Genomic DNA, 11,910 nt, shown 5'->3' with positions numbered 1-11,910 from the left:
CGCAGCATGGCGGCTGATCTTTAACAAGTAGCCGTCGCTGCGGCCACTTTAAAACAGCTGCTACTGAGCTCTGGGGGATGGGGGCCCTAGGCAATTGCCTGGTTTGCCCCGCCCTAACGCCGGCTGTATGTTGAAAGGAACACCAAAAGTATCGATAAGTGGCAAAAGGATCATATTACATCAAATGAGGCATTTAAAAACTGTCTAGAATCAATAGGTAGGGAGTTTAGGAATTTGTCGTTTCGTCTTATCTAGCTCAAAATATTATATAGAGTCTATTACTCCCCGATGAAATTGTTTAAAATTGGGTGTAGAGAATCTTCTAATTGTCCAAAGTGTGGGAGGGAAGGTGCGAACTTGGTCCACATGTTGTGGCAAAGTGAGCCATACAGAAATTTTAGGAGATCAATAAAAATTTTCAAGGACATATGGGGGATTCTGACTTTAATTTAGATATATCAATGGTGTTCGGTTTAATCAGTGGGGCCGGAGAGTATCAATTTTTGATTAGTAAGCTGTTGGCCTTGGCTAAGGAGATAATATCAAGAACATGGTTCGATCACCCGGGTGCAAGAATAGAAAGTTGGTGAGGACTAGTAAGGAAAAGTCAAGCGTAAGAATTTGACACTGCAAAAAAAGCTCAAAAAAGGGATTACACAGTTCAATCATTGTTTTAAGAATTGGTCATCGGGAATGGATTGAGGGGGAATTTTTTTTCCCTCTCCCTCTCTCTCTCTCTCTGTCTGCTGGGAGGTGGTGGAGGGAGGGGGTGGGGATGATATATTAAAACTTTTTTTTTATTGTATTGTAACATCCTCCAGCATGACCAGTTTGGCAGTGGGTCAGTAATGGTGTGGGGTGGCATTTCTATGGGGGGGCCGCACAGCCCTCCATGTGCTTGCCAGAGGTAGCCTGACTGCCATTAGGTACCAAAATGAAATCCTCAGACCCCTTGTGAGACCATATGCTGGTGCGGTTGTGCGGTTGGCCCTGGGTTCCTCCTAATGCAAGACAGTGCTAGACCTCATGTAGCTGGAGTGTGTCAGCAGTTCCTGCAAGAGGAAAGTATTGATGCTATGGACTGGCCCGCCCGTTCCCCAGACCTGAATCCGATTGAGCACATCTGGGACATCATGTCTTGCTCCATCCACCAATGTTGCACCACAGACTGTCCAGGAGTTGGCAGATGCTTTAGTCCAGGTCTGGGAGGAAATCCCTCAGGAGACCATCCGCCACCTCATCAGGAGCATGCCCAGGCATTGTAGGGAGGTCATATCTGCATGTGGAGGCCACACACATTACTGAGCCTCATTTTGACTTGTTTTAAGGACATTACATTAAAGTTGGATCAGCCTGTAGTGTCAGGATCCAGGAACTGTGAGGATACTGGTGGTGGATCCTCTGTGTCAGTGGGGTGATGACGTGGGCCGTACCAGGGAACGGAGTCTAAGGGGTTACTGGTTTTCACCAGAGCCCACCGCAAAGCGGAATGGACTTGCTGCGGCAGGTAACCCCCAGGTCATTCCACCCGATATCGACTCAACTCCAACTGACGGCTGAGATAGGCGCGGTACAAGGGATTAGGCAAGAGCAAGGTCGGACGTAGCAGAAGGTCAGGGCAGGCAGCAAGGATCGGAGTCGGGGCAACGGCAGAAGGTCTGGAACACTGGCTTGGGACATACAAGGAAACGCTTTCACTGGCACAAGGGCAACAAGATCCGGCGATGCTGGGAAGGGGAAGTGAGGTAATATAGGCTAGGGCACAGGTGAAAGAACTAATTGGGCCAGGCGCCAATCAGTGGCGCACTGGAACTTTAAATTGCAGAGAGCCGGCGCGCGTGCGCCCTAGGGAGCGGGGCCGCGTGCGCCGGGACTGAACAAACGGGGAACAGGTCAGGTAAGAAGGCTGGGATGCGAACCACGAGCGGGCGCGTCCCGCATCGCGGGTCGCATCCACCCCAGAGACACTAGCGCAGCGCTCCCGGTCAGCGGGTCTGACCGGGACGCTGCGACAAGGTAAACGCTGCGAGCGCTCCGGGGAGGAACGGGGACCCGGAGCGCTCGGCGTAACAGTACCCCCCCCCCTTTGGTCTCCCGCTCTTTTTGGAACCCGAGAACTTGTGAATGAGGTCCTTGTCGAGGATGTTATCCTCGGGTTCCCAAGACCTCTCCTCAGGTCCACAATTCTCCCAATCTACGAGAATTTTTTTTTTTTTACCTCTGACTGTCTTAGAAGCCAGAATCTCTTTAACAGTGAAGACATCGGAGGAGCCAGAGACAGGAGCTGGAGCGACAACCTTGGGAGAGAAGCGGTTAAGGACAAGCGGTTTAAGGAGAGAAACATGAAAAGCGTTAGGAATACGGAGAGAAGGGGGAAGAAGGAGTTTGTAGGAGACAGGATTGATTTGACTCTTGATTTTAAAGCGTCCAAGATAACATGGTCCCAGCTTATAACTGGGGAGACGGAAGAGGATATACTTGGCAGAGAGCCACACTTTGTCTCCAGGAGCAAAGAAAGGAGGAGTTCTTCTCTTTTTGTCGGCATGCTTCTTCATCCGGGATGAGGCCAGTAGGAGGGATTTTTGAGTTTCCTTCCAGATGGTGGAGAAGTCCCGGGTAACTTCATCAACAGCAGGCAAACCAGAAGAAGTGGGAGTGGGGAGGGGGGGGGGGCAGAGGGTGACGGCCGTACACCACAAAGAACGGGGATTTGGCGGAGGATTCAGAGTCCTTGAAATTGTACGAGAATTCAGCCCAGGGTAGAAGATCGACCCAATCGTCCTGGCGGGAGGAAACAAAATGTCGCAAATAGTCACCAAGGATCTGGTTAACTCTCTCTACTTGCCCATTGGATGGGGGATGAGAGGAGGACGAGAATAGGAGGACGAGAAATTTAATTTGATTTTTTATTGATTACAGAGAGCTCTCCAAAATTTCTATACAAATTGAACGCCTCCGAGACGATATGCGTGGGAAGCCCGTGAAGGCGAAAAATGTGCACAAAAAATTGCTTCGCCAACTGTGGCGCAGAAGGAAGACCTGGAAGTGGAGTAAAATGTGCCATCTTGGAGAAATGATCAACGACCACCCAGATGACTGTGTTGCCATGGGATGAAGGCAGATCCGTAATAAAATCCATCCATGGTGACTCAGGAACAGGCAAAGGATGAAGGAGTCCAGCAGGCTTCTGGCAAGGAGTCTTGTCCCTGGCACAAACTGTACAGGCCCGAACGAAATCAGCGACATCTGCCTCCAGGGTAGGCCACCAATATAAACGAGAGATGAGTTGGATGGACTTCTTGACGCCAGCATGGCCGGCGAGGTGCGAGGAGTGTCCCCACCTGAGGATCTTGAGGCGCTGGCGTGGAGGGACGAAACTCTTTCCAGGAGGAGTTTGTCTGATAGAAGCTGGAGCAGAGGAGATCAGACACTCAGGAGGTACAATGTGTTGCAGGGGGGCTTCCGATTCGGAAGCATCAGAGGAACGAGAAAAGGCGTCAGCCCTGATGTTTTTGTCAGCAGGGCGAAAATGAATCTCAAAGTTAAAACAGGCAAAAAACAACGACCGCCTAGCCTGGCGTGGGTTCAGACGTTGGGCAGACTGGAGATAGGAGAGATTCTTGTGATCCGTGTAGATGACAATCGGGTATTTGGAACCTTCCAGCAGGTGCCTCCATTCTTCGAGGGCTAGTTTAATGGCCAGAAGTTCACGATCACCAATGGAGTACTTTTTTTCCGCCGGAGAGAAGGTTTTAGAAAAGAAACCACAAGTAATGTTATGTCCGGTAGAGTTTTTTTGTAGGAGTACGGCTCCGGCTCAAACCGAGGAGGCGTCCACTTCCAGCAAGAAGGGTTTTGATGGATCGGGTCTGGAGAGTACGGGAGCAGAAGCAAAGGCAGTTTTGAGGCGATTGAATGCCACATCCACTTGGGGAGGCCAGGACTTAGGGTTGGCATTCTTCTTGGTTAGGGCCACAATCGGAGCCACAATGGTGGAAAAATGCGGAATAAACTGTTGGTAGTAATTGGCAAATCCCAAGAAGCGTTGGATAGCTCGGAGTCCAGAGGGGCGTGGCCAATCTAAAACGGCTGACAGTTTGTCTGGGTCCATTTGAAGTCTCTGGCCAGAGACTGGATAACCTAGAAAGGTAAGAGATTGGCATTCAAAGAGACATTTCTCCATCTTGGCATATAATTGATTTTCACGGAGTCTCTGGAGCACTAGGCGGACATGGCGGCAGTGTTCTTCGAGGCTAGAGGAAAAAATCAAAATGTTGTCCAGGTAAACCACAACACAGGTATATAACAAATCCCGAAATATTTCATTCACGAAGTCCTGGAAGACAGCGGGGGCGTTGCAGAGCCCAAGGGGCATAACCAGATATTCAAAATGTCCGTCTCTGGTATTAAATGCGGTTTTCCACTCATCCCCTTTTCTGATGCGGATGAGATTATATGCACCTCTCAAGTACAATTTGGTGAAGATGTTAGCGCCACGAAGGCGGTCAAAGAGTTCCGAGATAAGAGGCAGGGGATAGCGTTTTTTGACAGTGATTTTATTTAAACTGCGGTAATCAATGCACGGCCGTAAGGAACCGTCTTTTTTGAGACAAAGAAGAACCCCGCTCTGGCAGCGGATGAAGACTTGCGGATGAATCCACTCTTTAAATTTTCTTGGATGTAGTCCGACATGGCTTGAGTCTCAGGAGCGGACAGAGGATAGATCCTGCCCCGGGGTGGAGTAGTACCAGGAAGGAGGTCAATAGGGCAGTCATAAGGCCTGTGAGGTGGCAAAGTCTCTGCTTGTTTTTTGCAAAAAACATCGGCATAGTCCTGATAGGCCTTGGGAAGACCTGGTATAGGAGGAGCCACAGGGGTTTGACTGACGGAGCTGGGAGCAGACGTGAGGCATTTTTTGTGGCAAGAAGAACCCCAGCTCTTGATCTCCCCGGTGGTCCAGTCAAGGGTAGGAGAATGACGTTGGAGCCAAGGCAAGCCGAGGAAAATTTCAGAAGTGCAGTTGGGGAGGACCAGAAATTAAATTTTTTCGTGATGTAGTCCAATGCACATTAACAGGGGTTCTGTGCGGTAACGCACAGTACAGTCCAATTTTTCTCCACGTGGAGAAGCAGAGTTCACACCTAGAGATGTCTCACCTTTATGCGGAATCGGAGTGTGTCTTTCCTGACGCGGAGGACGGATAGGACAATCCTTCAGGAAGTGTTCGGTACTGGCACAGTACAGGCATAGATTCTCATTGCGGCGGCGTGTCCTCTCTTGTAGGGTCAGGCGAGACCGGTCTACCTGCATAGCCTCCACGGCAGAAGGCACAGGAACAGATTGCAGTGGACTTGAGAAGAGAGGAGCCGGGGAGAGGAATCGCCTGGTGCGAACAAAGTCCATATCCTGACGGAGCTCCTGGCGTCTTTCGGAAAAACGCATGTCAATGCGGGTGGCCAAATGGATGAGTTCATGCAGGTTGGCAGGAATTTCTCACGCGGCCAGCACATCCTTGATGTTGCTGGATAGGCCTTTTTTGAAGGTCGCGCAGAGGGCCTCAAGAGGCGAGGGTACAAAATTGGATGGCGTATTCGCCCACAGAAGAATTTCCTTGGACAAGGTTCAACAAGGCAGTTTCGGCAGAAGAGGCTCGGGCTGGTTCCTCGAAGACACTACGAACCTCAGCGAAGAAGGACTGAACAGTGGCAGTGACAGGATCATTGCGGTCCCAGAGAGGTGTGGCGCATGACAAGGCCTTCCCAGACAGGAGACTAACCATGAAAGCCACCTATGACCGTTCAGTGGGAAATTGGTCCGACATCATCTCCAAATGCAGGGAACATTGCAAGAGAAAACCACGGCATTGTTTAGAGTCCCCATCAAATTTGTACGGCAGAGACAAGCGGAGGCTGGACGCGGCCACTCGCTGCGGAGGAGGTGCAGGAGCTGGCGGAGGAGATGGTTGCTGAAGCTGTGGTAAAAGTTGTTGCAGCATAACAGTCAGTTGAGACAGTTGATGTCCTTGTTGCGCTATCTGTTGAGACTACTGGGCGACCACCGTGGTAAGGTCAGCGACAACTGGCAGCGGGACCTCAGCGGGATCCATGGCCGGATCTACTGTCAGGATCCGGGTACTGTGAGGATACTGGTGGTGGATCCTCTGTGTCAGTGGGGTGATGACGTGGGCCGTACCAGGGTAACGGAGTCTAAGGGGTTACTGGTTTTCACCAGAGCCCGCCGCAAAGCGGGATGGACTTGCTGCGGCAGGTAACCCCCAGGTCGTTCCACCCGATATCGACTCAACCCCAATTTACGGCTGAGATAGGCGCGGTACAAGGGATTAGGCAAGAGCAAGGTCGGACGTGGCAGAAGGTCAGGGCAGGCAGCAAGGATCGTAGTCGGGGCAACGGCAGAAGGTCTGGAACACTGGCTTGGGACATACAAGGAAACGCTTTCACTGGCACAAGGGCAACAAGATCCGGCGATGTTGGGAAGGGAAAGTGAGGTAATATAGGCTAGGGCACAGGTGAAAGTACTAATTGGGCCAGGCGCCAATCAGTGGCGCACTGGCCCTTTAAATCGCAGAGAGCCGGCACGCGCCCTAGGGAGTGGGGCCGCGCGTGCCGGGACTGAACAAACGGGGAACAGGTTGGGTAAGAAGGCTGGGATGCGAACCGAGAGCGGGCAAGTCCCGCATCGCGAGTCGCATCCCCGCCAGAGACACTAGCGCAGTGCTCCCGGTCAGCGGGTCTGACCGGGACGCTGCGACAAGGTAAACGCTGCGAACGCTCCGGGGAGGAGCGGGGACCCGGAGCGCTCGGCGTAACATGTAGTATGGTTTTCTACTTTGATGTTGTGGGTAACTCCATATCCAGACCTCCATGCGTTGATAAATTTGATTTCCATTGATAATTTTTGTGTGATTTTGTTGGACAAGGTATAAAAACACTAGATATTTCATGAAAACTTAAGCATCGCACTATTAAGAGATTTGTGGCTGATTCAGAGCACAGATGGGTTTGTGCAGATAAAGGCACATTGAGGAATATTTCTGCCAGATCCATGCATCGGATCAAGAGAGCAGCTGCTAAAATACCATTACATAGCAGCACACAGATGTTTGAAGCTGCTGGTGCCTCTGGAGTCCCACGGACATCAAGGTGTACAGTCCCCCAGAATCTTGCAACCGTGTCACCACTAACCAATGCTCACAAGCAGAAACAGCTACAATGGGCAGAAAACCGTCCTGTTCACTGATGAGTGCCGTGCAACCCTGGATGATCCAGATGAATGGAGTAGTGGATGGTTGGTGGACGGCCACCCTGTTCCAACAAGGCTGCAACGTCAGAAAGGCAGTGGTGGAGTCATGTTTTGGGCATGGGAAGAGAGCTGGTCGGCACCTTTACGGTCCAAGAAGGTGTAAAGATGACCTCTGCAAAGTATGTGGAGTTTCTGACTGACCACTTTCTTTCCTGGTACAGAAAGAAGAACTATGCTTTCTGTAATAAAATCATCTTCATGCATGACAATGCACCTCATGCTGCAAAGAATACCTCTGCATCAATGGCTGCTATGGGGATAAAAGGAGAGAAAGTCATGGTGTGGCCTCCTATTGAGAACCTTTGGAGCATCCTCAAGAAAAAGATCTATGATGGTTGGAGGCTGTTTACATCCAAACAGCAGCTCTGACATCTTGCAAACAAATTCAAGCAGAAACTGTCCAAAAACTAACAAGTTGAATAGATGCAAGACTTGTGAAGCTGCTATCAAATAAGGGGTCCTATGTTCAAATGTAACGTGACCTGTTAAAATTTTTAAAAAGTTAAAATGTTGTTAGAAATTTGATTGAAACTGCTTTTGATTTCAGTAAATATGCTGCAAACACAACAAATGACAATTTTCAGTTCTTTACAACCTACTGTATAAAGTGCTTTGAAACTTACTGTGTGTAATAATTTGGAACAGTGCAGGTTCTGATGACCTCAGCTGGATGGAGCAGAAAAAGTAAATTGAGAGACTCCAATCAGCAAAGACGTCACCTGTGTCACAAGATGTAAGTAAGTAAACACTTATATGGTTTGTAGTGGTAATGATGGGGGTTGTTGTCAGTCACCTGATATAGCTGTATGTTATCACTTATGGTCTGTAGTGGTAATGATGGGGGTTGTAGTCAGTCACCTGTGTATGGAAGGGCCTCCTAAACTCAGATGACAGACTGACATTATTACTGTTAAATAGGTATTCCCATTCCGCATGTGCAGGTGTGGTTAGGGTGTGTGGCTTAAGGTGCAGTCAGGGGCATGGCTTGTCCCTATTTTCTCTTAGCAAAAGTTGGGAGGTATGCTTTATGGCCCCTCGTCACTGACCAAAAAGGCGGGGTATGAGAGGGAGGAACCAGCACTGCACACACACTAGAGCTTCAGGGAGAAAGAGAAGGCTGTGCAGGCAATTGAAGAAGTAGACTGCACACAGAGACAAAGGACAGGACCTGTGTTGTGTGTGTCGGTGTCACTGTGAGCTCCTGTCACAGTATGGCATCCTATTTAGCCTGGTCTTATTTTCAGGACGGGGTCTGGAGCTACAGCTCCATCAGCCCCTAATTTATAGGAGATATCATTGTGGAAACGTAACCCCTATCCAGGAGTCCGACCACTGGAATCTCACCGCAATCTCCTGCACGGGCATCGGCTCTCCCCGTGAGTGGGGAATGCCGACCTCTGCACATTCCGCAGCCGATATGCCCCCTCTATATATCTCTATGTGAGAGTCATTCGGCTATCCTTGGCTCTCCCATATAAATATATGGAGGGGGTGTTTCGGCCACTGCTTTGTGCAGGGGTCGTGACGCTCTGTTCCCAGGGAGAACCGGGGCCCTGTGCTGGAGATCACAGGGAGTCCCAGTGGTCTGACCCCTGTGATCTAAAACTGATCCCCTATCCTTTCGATAAGTTTTTCAGCTTGATATTTCTCCTTTAATCCGGCCCTGTTTAGGATGAGGTTTTGGTGTTTTGTGTGGTGATATTTTCCTCCAAACATAGAATCTGCTTGTTGTACATTGTCTCATCGGTATATAGAACATTTTCCCAGAAACACTGTGGAATATTCTGCTGGTTTTCGTTAATGAGATGTATTTTTTACACAGTAGCAGCTAAGTGGTGTCCTTTCATAAACATGATATTTATATATAGTATTTTTCTAATATTGGACAGCTATACAAAGATTTAGGAAATTTGTTGTTTTTGTGTTTTTTTTTTACTGTAACCCAGTGGGAAAAAATGACTCCCTATCCACAAGGTAGGGGTTAAGTGTCTGTACATGAGGGGTCTCAGCGGCCGGTGATTGGCTTGGCAGGCCTTTACTCTTGCTTGTCTACAAAGTTATGGATTGGATCGCTCAATAGAATGGTAGGTTGAGTGCTGAGCCCCCTTACAGGAGACATGTTTCCCCTATTTGTTGATAGGGTATAAGCTTTAATTTCAGGATAACTCCTTTAAGGGTAGGGTCACACGTAACGGATCAACAGCGTATTTTACACTGTAGATCTGCCGGTAACCTGACCCTATAGTGTGCCTCCAGCTGTTCCCCCTGTCCTGCCCACAGCAGCAATCTGCCACCACACAGGGATGAGCGAGCCGCTGCGCGCATGAACAGTGTGCTCGCACATCGTGGCCCCTCCATGATGTCTGAGTACAAAAGACTGTGACTGCTTGCAACGACTCGCAGGTCCCTGTGTTGCTGCTCGTAGCGGCAGATTGCAGGAAACAGTTGGAGGTATATCATAGGGTCGGGTCACTGACAGACCGACGTATTTTACACTGCGGATACATTACGTGTGTTCCTAGCCTAAGGGTGTGTTTTTTTGTTACAATTTTTGGAACAAAAGCCAGAAGTGGATTCAGATCATAGGTTTAGTCAGATCAGAGAATCTTGTTTCTCACAGTCACAGTTTATTAGGTTTCTCTAGACTTTTTTCTGGCCATGCTTTTTTTTTTTTTTTTTTATAAAGCTTAGGTTAGTAAAGTGCTGTAGTGATTGTTTACCTGCTGGTCATTTATCCACTTAGCCTACAGGATACTTAGTTTGGAAGGGCAGCTCAAGAAAGAGTCCTGGTTGTTCGAATCATGTTCCATTTTTAAAAGTTATAAAGTAGATTAAACTGACGTTTTCATTATGTTCAAACATATGTTATGATTTTATTTGTTTTATACTGTTTTCTTTTTGGTCATAATGTTGCAATGGCTTTGTGTATTGTATTGTAAAATTTCTTGAAAAAAATCAATAAAAACCATTTGATCATAAAAAATTATAATATTTAAAACATCAAGGAAGGACTTCTTCTGCCTGCTAGATCAACTTTGGCTGAAAAAAACTGCAATTATATATTTCCAAAAACTTTATTGATTATCATTTGCCGGCTGCATGTCCCTTATTACACAGGGAAATGTGCAGCGGACAAATGAAGATTTGTAAACATTCTGCAATAAGTCACCTGTACCTGCTGCACATGCTTCAATAAAGAATCTTGGTCTTATGTGGCTAGTGCAACCTTCTATATTCCATTCCTCCTTTTATAATGTTTTAAACATTCTGCAATAAGTGTTTGCTTGTCTGCTGATCGCTGGTTCTAATACTCAAGGCGATTACTGATAATTGACCTGTGTAATAGCCACGACACTCTAAGCCACTAGCTGAACTTGAGGTCAATAGGAAGAGAAAAAACATTGTTTTCTCTTCCAGATTCATATAAGACCTTTTTTTCAGGTGCTAGACAGGCTGACAAAAAGATGTAATAAGGCTCTCACATCTTGATCTTATAGTTTGAAAAGCAGCAAAGGAACGTGGGTAGCTTCAAAATATGATTATGGATGCTGCTGTCCATTGTGGTAAACATAAAGAATACCAAAATGAACCTGTGGCAAATATTCATAATTTAATTATTCTATGTTCATCAAATGATAGTGTAACATTCATGTTTCTGAAGACAGGAACCCTGGTGGATGTGGATCTGCTGGACCTGTGTGGCAGATGACTCAGACCATAACAGGGAGTGAAGTCTAAGGTGCTGCTGGTTTTCACCAGAGCCCGCTGCAAAGTGGGATGGACTTGCTGCGGCAGGCGGCACCCAGGTCACTACCCCTGGCATGGCTCGACCACACAGGCGGCTGAGGAGATGCAAGGCACAGGAGGGATAAGGCAGCTCATAGTCTGGATAGCAGAAGGTCAGGGCAGGCGGCACAGTAGCGTAGTCAAAGCGAAGCAGGAGTTCACAATAGGAGCAACCAAGGATGAAAAATGTGGGATAAACTGACAATAATAGTTAGCGAATCCCAGAAAGCATTGAATAGCACGTAGGCCCGACAGACAAGGCCAATCCAATACTGCAGACAACTTATCTGGATCCATCTGTAGGCCCTGATGAGAGACAATGTAGCCAAGAAACGGAAGACTAGATTTCTCGAACAGGCATTTCTCCAGTTTGGCGTAGAGATGATTCTTCCGTAGTCGCTGAAGAACCAGACGAACATGAGTACGATGCTCCTCTAGGTTGGAAGAGAAGATCAGGATGTCATCTAGGTACACAACAACACAGGTGTAGAGAAGATCACGGAAGATATCATTGACGAATGTAACGCCGAGCGCTCCGGGCCCCGCTTCCCCTCCGGAGCGCTCGCGGCGTTACTCTCTTGCCTGCAGCGCCCGCGGATCGCATCCCGTATCACTCACCGGTCCCGTCCTTCTGCTCAGTCCCGGCGCACGCGCCGTGTCTCTCAGATTTAAAGGGCCAGTGCACCATTAATTGGTGCCTGGCCCAATTAGTTCCTAGCACTCCCTACACTATTTAAACCCACTTCCCTTCCTGTCCTTGCCGGATCTTGTTGCCTTGTGCCCTGAGAAAGCGTTTCTGTGTGT

The 11,910-nt window shown here is 48.4% G+C and overlaps 1 protein-coding gene across 1 annotated transcript in view; it reads left to right on the top strand.

Moving 5' to 3' along the window:
* The first annotated feature begins 7,977 nt into the window (after positions 1 to 7,977).
* Positions 7,978 to 11,910, top strand: part of ARID1A (AT-rich interaction domain 1A) — a 103,513-nt gene continuing 99,580 nt past the window's right edge. Inside the window, exon 1 of the mRNA XM_056557415.1 lies at positions 7,978 to 8,053. The gene's annotated coding sequence lies outside the window, so the exon portion shown is untranslated. The remainder of the gene's footprint in view (positions 8,054 to 11,910) is intronic.

The sequence above is a fragment of the Hyla sarda genome, chromosome 2, assembly GCF_029499605.1.
Source record: "Hyla sarda isolate aHylSar1 chromosome 2, aHylSar1.hap1, whole genome shotgun sequence".
Lineage (NCBI taxonomy): Eukaryota > Metazoa > Chordata > Amphibia > Anura > Hylidae > Hyla > Hyla sarda.
Note: the sequence above shows the minus strand (reverse complement) of the source record. Positions and strands in the feature narration are given on the sequence as shown.